Source organism: Musca autumnalis, unplaced genomic scaffold, assembly GCF_047663935.1.
Source record: "Musca autumnalis isolate F117 unplaced genomic scaffold, ASM4766393v1 scaffold_4, whole genome shotgun sequence".
NCBI classification, from domain to species: Eukaryota; Metazoa; Arthropoda; class Insecta; order Diptera; family Muscidae; genus Musca; species Musca autumnalis.
The window spans coordinates 7827940-7840185 of NW_027411977.1; positions in this window are offsets into that span (position 1 = coordinate 7827940).

Here is a 12246-nt window from a genome sequence, read left to right on the forward strand (position 1 = left end):
GTGTGTCTTCTAATGGGTTTTGATATCATTTTCTACTGAAGTGGCTGATAGAAACCATCGATTTTGAATTTTGTCCTCTCAGGCTAAAAGGTCATTTTCAATGAAAATAAAGATTATTTATTTCATTTTCTTATCCGTCGTTAGAAGCTTCAGGGAAAAAATTATTAAATATTTAATCTTGCGTCAAGTTTTACATTTAGTTTTCTAAATTTGACACGGTGCTTTTGAAGCAAATTTAAATGGAAGGTGCTTACACCTGGGAAGTTTTTGCGGATTCTGAAACTACAATGTTCATAGACGAGAAAAATCAAAAACAAAAAAAAAGAAAAAATAGCCGGAGCGCTTTTTAAATAAATCGCGATTCAAGTTGACATTTTTAGGTTTCTTTTTAGGTTTTTAGGTAAATCGCAAGTCCTATCGAAATGGGACTAAAGAAAATATTGTAGCAGTGAAAATGCTGTGCAAGATTTACCTGCATAATATTTTCGTAGGTTTTACCGTTTTGGAGATACAGATCAATCATTCAGATTTTTTTTCAAGTCATTAAGATTTTGCTTGAAACCCGCAAGTCCGATCGGAATGAGACTGTGAAAATTCTCGTAACATTTTCCTAGGTTGTACCATTTTTGAGACCTACGAAGTTGTCATAGAGTCCAATCTTGTAGAGAATTTTCAGAGCTACATTTTTTCCCATTTCGATAGGACTTGCGGTTTCCAAGCAAAATCGTAAAAACCTAAAAACCCTTAAAAATGTCGACTTGAATAGCGATTTATTTAAAAGCGATCCGGCGATTTTTTTTGCTTTTGTAATTTTTCTCATCTACGAACATTGTAGTTTCAGAATCCGCAAAAACTTCCCAGGTATAAACCCCTTCCATTTAAAGTTGCTTCAAGAGCACCGTGTTGTTCTTTTAAATCGGCTGGCACACCCGTAAAATTTCTTTTGTCGCTTTCGAACACTCATGAATCAGATTCAAGAATCTTGAGATATGATATTTTATATTTATCCTAAATCATTTTAATTTCAATCTGATTCAAATACCATCAACAAGATCGACATAAATAATTGTTATAGAAAATATGCCACGAAATGTTGTTGTTGCTTGGAATCCCCCGAAATTATAGTATCGCATTTCCACACAACAACTTTAAAAGCTTTTTCTTCGGCAACATTTGCCCCACATCAACACATCCATCAATCAATCAAACCCCCCAGCCCAGTACTCTGTTAAGAGCTTCTGTCGATTTACATAAATGTAATTTCTCTCAACATCTCTCATCTCATTAGCCCCCAAACTGGGTACTCTGTGATGCGCATGTAGTGGAATTTACAAAGCAACAACAATGCCATTGACAATTCTCTCTGTTTACAAACAAAAACCCATAGCGCGGGGGAACAAACACGAACAGCAAACAATGTGTTACCATGAATTATTTACCGGTTGTTGTTGTATTTGTGTTCGGACGTGGTCTTCAGCAAGCCAGCTCTTGAAAAGGCGCCAAAAACCCAAACGAAGAAGTAAAAGAGGTAAAGAAAAAAATCATAAATAAATAGCTCTGTTAACCTTCCCAGAATCCGATTGAGAGTATAGTAGAGTAGAGAAGAGTAGGTAGTTAAAGGTTGTGAGTGATTTTGAGTATCTTGCGACTGCTGCTAAAAGCCGGTATTAAATATTTATGACCATGTTGCCAATCCATGAAGCGGACAGATGGGTCACTGCTGTTAAAGATGACGTCAATGAATTTCAAATTCGTGTTGCTAAAACTCGCGTGTGTGTGGTGTGAGTGTATCTTTGAAGTTGCTTTGCTCAAGAACAAATGCTGGAGCTGGTAAACAGATTAGCTTACATGGTCAAAACGTGTTTTTTTTTCTGTTAGAGAACAAATTAATTATTTTTGTCGTACGTATGGTAGCTTAAAAAATAGGTTTCATTAGTTAAAGAGAGCATAAAAAGATTGCTATTACATCACTCGAGAACTATTTGCGTTCCCATTTTTGTACATTTTATTTTCCAGACGCAACACATGTTTGAAATGTTCTGAGTAGCTTGAAACCGGGATTAGATAAAAAATGTTCTCAAGGTCTTAAAATTCGGTAAACTCAAGTATTTATCATAATGACTGCTGCTGTGCTGTTGAATTTGACATGTAAAATAGTTGATTGATGACTTGTCGAAATTGAGACATGAAGGATAAAAATCATAATTTATGGTAAATAGTAAATAGGAGAATGGAGATAATTAATAGAAACAGTATATTCAAATTATAGTCTGTTATATTTTGTAGGAGCAATTTAAGATAGGTACATGTATTATCTCAATTTATTGTAAGAATTGTGTTCAATCACACTTTTGACAAGAGGATGTTTTATACCAGACATTTTGTCGTAGATTCCTTGTTCACATCAATTGAAAACAGCCCTCCATACAGTATCGACAGGGGGCTACCCCAATTAGTCGTTAAAAGTAGCGAATAATTCGTTGATCTATCAAACCCTGGGTTGAGGTATCAGTTTCGTCACTTATACTCTGAAAACAATTGCACTATACGTAGAGAGAGAGGTAGAATAATATTAATGCGCTAATGGGTGCGAAATCATTGGCCAAACGGCCCAAAAATCATCAAATGCAAAATTTGTTGCTGAACTAAATATGGTACACCCCATAAATTGGTCTATATCAACCGTGATGCAATGGTAAGCACGTCCGCCTTGCATTCATAAACACTGTGGTTCGATTCCCCGGACAACAACATCATACTTTCTAACGTAGGCGATATTTCCTGAGTATTCCAGTCATGTAAAACTTATCTATAAGTCATGTCGTAAGACACGCCGCACAGTGGTTCAGGAAACGATTTTATTGGCCAAAAACCCAATTTTCTGTCGTCACCGATTGTTAATTTTTATATGGCATTCGATTGTAAATGTATTGAAACTAAGGAAACCAACAAAAAAAAATTTGGATTTTTCCCCAAATTTTGGATAATACATAATTTTCGCTAATTTCTGGAGAATGAAATAGATATTTCTCGGAAACTATAACATATATTGTGTTCAGCATATGTAATGTCTGGAGAGCACGTTAAATCTCGAACTGATCAACTGATTTGGTCCAACATTTGGCCATCGTCATATTTTGTCCAAACTTAGTTTCAGTTCAGTTCAGTCGGATCTCTTAATATTTTGTCCAAATTTAGTTTAACTTTTAAGATGGCCCATATCGGTCCTCTCCTTAGGGTACCCCCATAAAAGTTCAGCATTTGTGTCTAAGTGCAGTTTAGGGTCTGGTTGAAGATCCTTTGGAAATGTATACCGATGCTGTTCGTTGTGGTCCCGTTTAAAGCGATATTAGGTTTTGCGTGGACCATGGTTCCTTGCACACTGGTCCAAAATTTATACGATGAACACTGAAATGACTAGTGGGTGCGATATCTATCGAAACGATATGACTCCCAAAGTAAGATCCACTATGGACTATGTCGGTACATTTAGGTACCTCCTCCTTTTGAACTTTAATCATAATCCACATTTTCGTCGGCAAGTTCAAATTCCAAGAAGGGCCACAAAATTCTGAAAATGAAAGTTTCGATTCACATGGGCTGAGGGTATATCTCCGTCGGCAAAGCCGACTGATACTTTTTACTTGTTAATATTTGAAAGATATAAAAAACACCAAAATACTCATATTTTAATGAAAAATAGTAAAAAACTCAAAAGTTTAACTTTGAATTCTTCGGCACCTACTAGACCAAATTTTACCGTTCTTTATTTACCGGAAAGCTGATTGCATTATCTTTCGAACAAAAAAAGAATTATGAAAATATCTCTAACCGTTCAGTAACAGAACTTTAACCAGGAAAAACGATTCTGATCCACTGTGCGCTGTTCGGACTCGGCGCTAAAAAGTAGGTTCCATATCATTGAGTTAATGTCCCTTCAGATTTCGGCCGTGTCGGTTGGAAAATGCTGTCAAGACAATCGAAATAACTTCAATCGGGAAGCTATATCAAAACGATCACCTATATCCAAAATGTTGAGAAGCTTTTCTATTCCGTAAGTAGTCGAAGTATGGGACTACAATTTAATTAGCTAAATACTGGCACCAAGACCCCAAAAATAAATGAAATCGGGTTCCACGGATAGGGGGGCACTATGCCAAAACTTGGGCACTATGCCAAATTGCAACTAGTCCAGTATTACATTAGATACACACTGCTAATTTCTAAAATTTCAGCAATATAACTACATAAGTTTCGAAGTTAATAATTTATCGCCGCTGGATTTGTAATTTCGACCCTGGGCGCAGATTTGTTTCGTACCGAATTGACTCGAAACCAAAAGTGTTTCGGCCAGCAGCTGCCAACCCAGCATCATATGCTGCTTCAACAACAACTATGCGGCGTGTCGAACACAGTACGTCATCACTTATAGAGACGTTTCTCGTAGCCGGAATACTCAGAGTTTCTCGCATCTGAACGCCGTGAGTGAGTGGATTTTTCGGGACATCATGCAACAGCCACTCGCTACACACCTGCTGGTCGAATATCCCTAGTAAGCCCAAATTTTCCAATAGAGTTGTAATGTCTATCGTGTTGAGCTCCGTCATACCAACCCTAATGATCAAGATGTCAGGGTACTTAAAATAGAAATCGGGTGTATAAGCGGAAAAGGTCACTAGATGATCTGAAGTGTTACAACATTTGAGTCGGCACTAGTACAACTGTTAAGTCACTCTCGAATAGTGGAAGTTATAACTTCGATCACGTTCGGAGACATCAATTTAGCTGATCTAAAGATCAGTCAACTTGGCAAGCACTCCATGAGCGACATGGCGAAGAGAAGTGTATTATGTCGCCTAAGATCTCTTGAAGCATAGGATGAACCACCACAGCGTGCAATGATACTGCAAATGTCATCCGAATCGCTAAATCTTCAAAAGCGAAATATTCATGGTAATGCTGAAACTGCCGGAAATGGGACATCTTTCGTTCTGGAAATTAAAAAAAAAAATTGGTCTCGCTTCTGAAGCCAGGTTAAGATGACAGCAGAGGTCAATCGTTCAGGTTAACGTTCCTCAAAGAGGGTTGTTATTTCTTTAACCGTTTAACCACTATCTTTCGTTTATTCGACCTTCTCCAGACGGCATAGATATCGTTACGTATGCGGGAGATTGTACGATTTTTGTGTTGGGTCAATCGTTGATGACATTTGTGAAAGATTAAACTCCAGATCGACGGATAAACAATTGCGACCACCAACTATCCCAGAATTCTTGAGTACACATTTATAAAATGTCGTCCGCGGTTGCCACAGCCACCTTCGACAAGCTATGGAATATGAACCAGGTCCTCAAGTTCCTAGCCGGCATCACCTAATTGATCGGAAAATGTAATTTAAAACCCCAAAATATTGCAAATTGGGAGGTACATAAAAACGGCCTATACCCAAACGTGGTCCTATGTCCATAATTTTTGGTATAAATGTTTAGTGAGCAGTATAAACCCTAAGTACCAAATTGCAACTAATATGGAAGGAAAGTGTGGCTTAAAACCTGAAAATACCAAAAATCAGGGGGTACCGTTATATGGGGGCTAAACCAAAATATTAGCCGATGTTGTTCATATTTCAGGAAATCTCGCCGAGATTATTGAGGGTATTTTACAACCCTTGATTTGAAGTTGCTTGGCCTGGGAATCGAACCGCAGACCTTCTGAGTGCAAGGCGGGTGTGCATACCATTGCAATTACATGCAATGGAATCCAATGGAATTACATGACGTTGGTATTAAGGTAAAAAGATACGGTTGACTGGAACAGACTATGGATTATTGAAACTAAAACAGCAAAGGAAATCATCTACCATCACGTTAAAGAACTTTGTTTTTTTATAACTTTACTTTGTTATTTTTTTATAACTTTATCTTGTTTTAATATTTTCCATTTCATTTGACTACACCTTCTAAATTGTTTATTTATTTTTATTAACTTGTCAAGCGTTTCGTATAACCTCTGAACTTTACCTGGGGCTGCAGCGTATACTTAACGTGATACTTTAATAAATTGTTAATCATACGTTCCAGTGTAAAATATCCAAAACAACGTTGTTACTTTTATATTTATTTCATCGAGAATTATTTTTCTTCTTAAAATATTTTTTAAATCAACTTTTTATAACATATTTCAGATTAAAGTACATTTTAATTAAAGCTATACCATAAAGATGCACATTCATCTGAAATGTCATTATTTTTGCATGAAAATATTTTTTTTTTCGTTTTCAGAACATAGAATGTACCTAAGTTCAAACGTTTTTATTATTGACACTTCAAATATCGACATTCTGTCTCGATTGCTTAAAATGAATTTTCATAAATCGTTTTCCAGACAACGACAATATGCAACAGAACTTTATGGGTTTCCCCTCCTTCCTCTTCCTCATCAAATTCCAAATATTTTGTTACGTTTCAATGCGTTTTGTAGGAATATTTCGTTTAAATTTCAATGGCGCTTAAAATTGCATTCTATTGATTTATGGTCATGTCTGAATGTCAATGGAAATACATATTGGAATACTACGTTCTTTTGATGTTGTCGCTGTTGTTGTTGTTGCATATTCAACAATGCATTTACAATAAGGAAGTTATATTGAGGATTTGTAACAATTGATAACTTTTGATTGGTCATTTTGTGTGATGCATTGTTGGAGTATCGTCGTCATTGACGAACGAATACATTGTAACTGTTGTTAACAATGGGATTAAGTACTTCAACTATAGAAGTTTATGAAATATGTATGCGCGTGTGTGTAAATGTGTACATATGTTGATATATAGCACTAATGCGCCAGAGTCAATAAAATGCTTATTTAATGGTTCTGACTGAAAATAGAAAAATGTATATTTTATGTATGCACTATAGGTAATTTGGACAGGTTTGTAGGCAAAAAGTCGATTTTTACACTTTTCATAACGCGAGTTTTCTAATTTGATTCGAAGAAAGAACATGTAAAGTTCTATGGATGTGCAATTTGTTTTCAAAAATATTCAAAACACGCGGTATAATTCGAAGTTAAAATCAAAATTTTGAAGTCAAAATAAAAAATGCTAAAAAAGATTAAAATTCAGAGCAGAATTTGAACTCAATTTGTAACAGTTTGGTAATAATCAAATACATAGATATTATATTCAGTGGAATGGTGGAGGTGTGTACTTTCTGTTTTAAGAAATAACTTTCTTCAAAATATTTGTTACAGCAGAAAAGGTCGTTATATAGGACAGAACCTAAGAATTTTGTTTTTTACAAAATTGTAATTTTATATGATAGACTTTTACAAAATTGTCCAACTTTGTCTGAAATTCTGCCACCGGAAATATCTTCAGCAAAGGGTTCTAAACCAACTACATAAAGACCAAGGTGCGATTTTTTGCGTTTTTTGAGTTATATCACTTTTTTGAAGGTGCCCTCCTTGTAGAAAAATATTTTTTTTTTAATTTTTTTTTTGGGTGAAGGGAATACTGAACACAAAAAAGCATCCGATTTGAACTAAATATACATTTTCTTTAAAGAAATATTCACCATGTGTTGCAAACAATGGTGGGCTTTCATACACGCCAGCGTTGATTGCAATGGTGGGCAAATTGCGAGAGACTCATGTATTTTTTTACACTTTTGTGTATGAGGGCGAGCATTTCTGCCCAACAGTGCACAGTGGTCCCACTTGTATGGGAAGGTGCGACAAAAATATTTATAATCGTCGGATCAATCTGATTTTTTCACTATATGCTAAATATAATATAATAAAATACGTTAGCCAAAAAATCATCAATATGGGTCCAGTTTTTCCTATAGCCCCCATGTAGCGGTACCACCCGATTTCAGGTATTTTGAAGCTTTTATCTACATTTTCGGTCCTTATTGGCTGTACTTTGGTATTTGGGGTTCGCAATGGTCAAAAACCTTCAGCGCCAAAAATTGTTCGCTTAGGTCCAGGTTTCGGTATAGCCCTCATATTACGGTACCTCCCGATTTCAGGTATTTTGAAGATTTTATCAACATTATCGGCCCGAATTGGTTGTTATTTGCAATTTGGAGTTCTCAATGATCAAAAACCTTCTGCGCCAACAATTGTGGTCTTAGGTCCAGGTTTATAGCCCTCATATTAGGGTACCTCCCTATTTCAGTTATTTTGAAGTTTTTATCTACATTTTCGGTTCAAATTGGTTTTAATTTGCTATTTGGAGCTCTTAGTGGTCAAAAAACGTCTCCGACTGGTATCGTGGACAGGAAAGGAAACAAATTATTCCATTTGAGGTCAGAATATTTCATGGTGGGGGATATAATAAAGTACGGTGCGACCGATCTTTACATTTTTAATTGTTTTTCATTTTATATGTAGCATTATACATATATCAAAAATATACAAATGTAAAAAATACACTCATAAGTAGATCCCAAAACAAAAATGTCTAAATTATTAAAGAAAAAACTGAAAACAAACAATTAAAACACAAAACAAAGAAGAAACTGAGCATACAGTAATACGGCATATTCACTGAAACGACCAGAGGCATCGTCAGTATTTTTAATGCCACGCACGGAAGCGCAAATATATGCAGCTGGAACCAAATTTTTTGTAAACTTGACACTATTTCGAACATTCTTCAAAAAATTTGGAGAGTGGCGGAGGATGGCGAAGTTAGTAAAACTCAACTTCAGCTTTTAGGACTTGGAAACAAAAATCCACAAAAAAGTATTATAAAAAATGTGATTTCCAGCACATTTTATGCGAATAATGTGTACAAAATTTTATGCAAAAGTAATTAGAAACCCGTGTATTCAAACTTCCATTTCGAAAAAAATAATTTCATCCTTTCAATTTTGAGTTACTTGCATTGTAAGATGTCACAACCTTACTGATGTTTCTAAAGTTTTTAAGAGAACATATGTAAATGTCAACTTCTTCTGTTTTGTCTTGTTAAATACCGTTATAAATTACAAAAACAGTGCTGGAATATTAAAATATAATATGTTTAGAGATAATTTGCTGAATTGTCGCAGAGATTTGCTGATATCGATTTTTCGATTTTTGTCGCAGGTTGGGACCAGTGTGCAGTGGTTGCAAAAATGTACATACGTGCTGTGGTCAACAGTTTTGTTATTTATGGCCGTAATACGTTCTAACTAGGGATCATGATTGCGTGATTTATTTGGTCCATTTAAAAAAATAATAATAATAAAGATCTCTTCGCGAATCAATATTTTAAACATATACATGTTTATAAAAATCTTTTGGCGGATCAGTATTTTAGTTCATTATAACCGTTTTTCTTTTGTTTTAACCGCGTTCATTGGGTTGAAACGATTAAAATAGATAAAATGAGAATATAGGGTAGCAAAAAGACAATTTGTTCGTTATATCCGGCGTTCGTTATAAACGTGTTCACCTGTAAAATTCTTATTAAAGCTTACTTTTAAATATCATATATTAAAATATTTGAAACAGTGCTTAAATTCGTCGCTATCCGCTTGTGCTTTAAAGCGGGCCTGAAATTCCAAACAAATTGTAAAAAATTCTACTCGCGGGGTAATAATTTTTGTTCGTTATAATCGTGGTCGTTTTAAGAAGTTGAATGTGTGTACAAATGTTAAGAAACATTCTTTGGAAACTTAAAACTTTGTTCGCTAAAAAAGTAGTTTCTTATAACCGATGTTCGCTATATCCGAATTTTACTGTGTAATTCTATGCTTTATCTTACTTTTGCATATAAAGCATTAAAAATGTATAAATAGCCCATAAGTTTACCGCTATTAATTTTTACCTCAAAAACAGGCCAAATTACCTATAGTGCTATGTAATGAAAAATCTTTGGGATTGTCATACAACGGCTAATTTTGGCTCATAATATATGTAGGCACAATTGTAGTATATTCTCTCGTGGATTTCAATACATGTCATTTTGATATAAACAATTATTTTCTAGTTATTTTTATGAATTCGATATGGACACTCAAAAGTTGTTTATTGCAAAATATTTTTAAAATATTTAAGATTATAAATACAAGTTTATCTCCAATCAAAATCATAAATTAAATAAAAAATCTAATAGCACATTTATGTGCATCAAATTAGGAAACATAAATTCTTTTGAAACACTCCTCTGAATGAAATATTTCGAAGGCTCGTTTCAAGATTATGCCATAAATAATGTCACATCACATTAATGAAATCTTAAACACACACATATATCCTTTATACAGATGTAGAATATTAGTGATAATGGAAGTTTCAATCGAATACATTAGATGTATTATTCAAAGTGCACAAGATTATTATGTGACTAAAATGTTTTCAATAAATTAAAAAAAAAAAAAAATATTTATTTAGGTAAATAACATGGAGTATGCTTCATTCATACCAGATTGAAGTATCTTAATTTATAAATGGAAATAATGACCGGCTTAAATAAAATGCATCTTTAAATTGTTATTATATATTTAAATGATCATCTTATCCCAACAAAATAAATTGGAAGTAGTGCAATGTAGACTAGTTATTTTACGACGTATTCTGATACAGAGTCGTAAATAAGGCAATCCATTCCCTATATTTAACCGTATTCGGATGTGATCCAAGGAATGACATCCTATTTACACATTTTAACAGCATCTGTATGCAGTTCGTGAAAAAGGCACTCCGTTCCATACATTTTACAAGCAGTTGCTTAGAGATCCCTACAAGGAAACAAGTTTGTAGATACCTACAAGTATTCTTCCAAACACAAAAAAGAGTGTTTGCATCAGTTTCAAAAATGTTGATATAAAATAAAAAATACAAATCAAAGTTGGGAACATCATTACGGTAACACACGAGAAGAAAATTTCCTTATGTAGTGCTGTTGGAGTACATATCGAAATCTCAACTGGTGATGGAAGACAATATTATCCCCCTTTAGCAGATGAAGCACGAAAAGTTCAGCTTGGGTAAAATAGAGAGCGGAGGAAACACGCTTGGTTGCGATTGAATTCAATGGAGAATTTTCATAATTTGTGTTTATGTAATAAAGTTCTTAATATTCTTGTTTCACAGAAATAATAAATTTATTTATTCTGGGAAATTTTGCAATGGCTTGCATTCTTATTGCATTTTTGAACTGATTATAAAAAAAACATTCTGATCAGTGCCTTTAAATTCCAAAGCACTGCATCAAAACCCGTGCTTTGGATGCAAATTAGACTACATCCTATTCTGCTCTAAAGGTTTGGTTAAAATGCAATGCCAAAAGGGTTATTTAAAATGCAGTACTAATGGAGTGCATCGTTCGGTAGTCACGCTCTTGTAAAAATCATGAGTGAAAATGCGTATTGATGTTAAATCGTATGAAGTTAAAAAAATATATTCTTATGCTTAAGAATGCTTCAAAAAAGTGAGACTCTAAAATATAGAATATTCTTTCGCAGCACAAAAATACGTCGTTATAGAAAAATTTTTCCCTGAAGAAATAAACGTTGGTGGATTAAATTTATTTCCAAATCTTTATTCTGTAAAATCTATTGGAATTCTGATTCTATGATATAAAAGAAAGGGGTACATAATTCTTCACCATAGGTTTTTTTCATTCATTCAATATCAGTTTTGATAAATGTAAATAGATATTTGCCGATAGCCCAAAAAAAACCTAGAATTCCGTGGAATTCCCGGTGCGGGATTTCCCTATTCTACTTATAATACCCTCCATAGTATGTTTGGACGAAATTTATTTAAAACAATTTGCAATCCGTATGTCTGTTTGGTTGGTGCGCACTATAACTCTCCACTGATTTCAACAAAGTTGAAAAATGGGCCATATCGGTTCACAGTTTTTCCGCTAAAATGGTTCGTAATATAAACCATCAACGGGTCAACCTATTTGGTTTCTTGTTATCTTTTTTAAAACATATGTAGAATCAATTTGAATAGGGACTACTATATTGGTCAACTACTCCAGGTTCTTCCTACACAAAATTTTAAAAATGTTCGCACAATTACAGTTTGAGCACGTTGTTTTTGCGGCCCCTATTACAAGCCCGTTCTTCTTGAGATAATGACCCAAAACCACTCAAAACTCTTCCGGCACCAACTAAAATGACTGAGCATGATAACCTAATAATTGATTGTCTGATTTGAACCGAACGTTGCACATTGTTTCCAAAAGTACATCAAGTTCTAAGAAGGTCTATATCAGACGGCACCTTCGGTTGGACAATTGT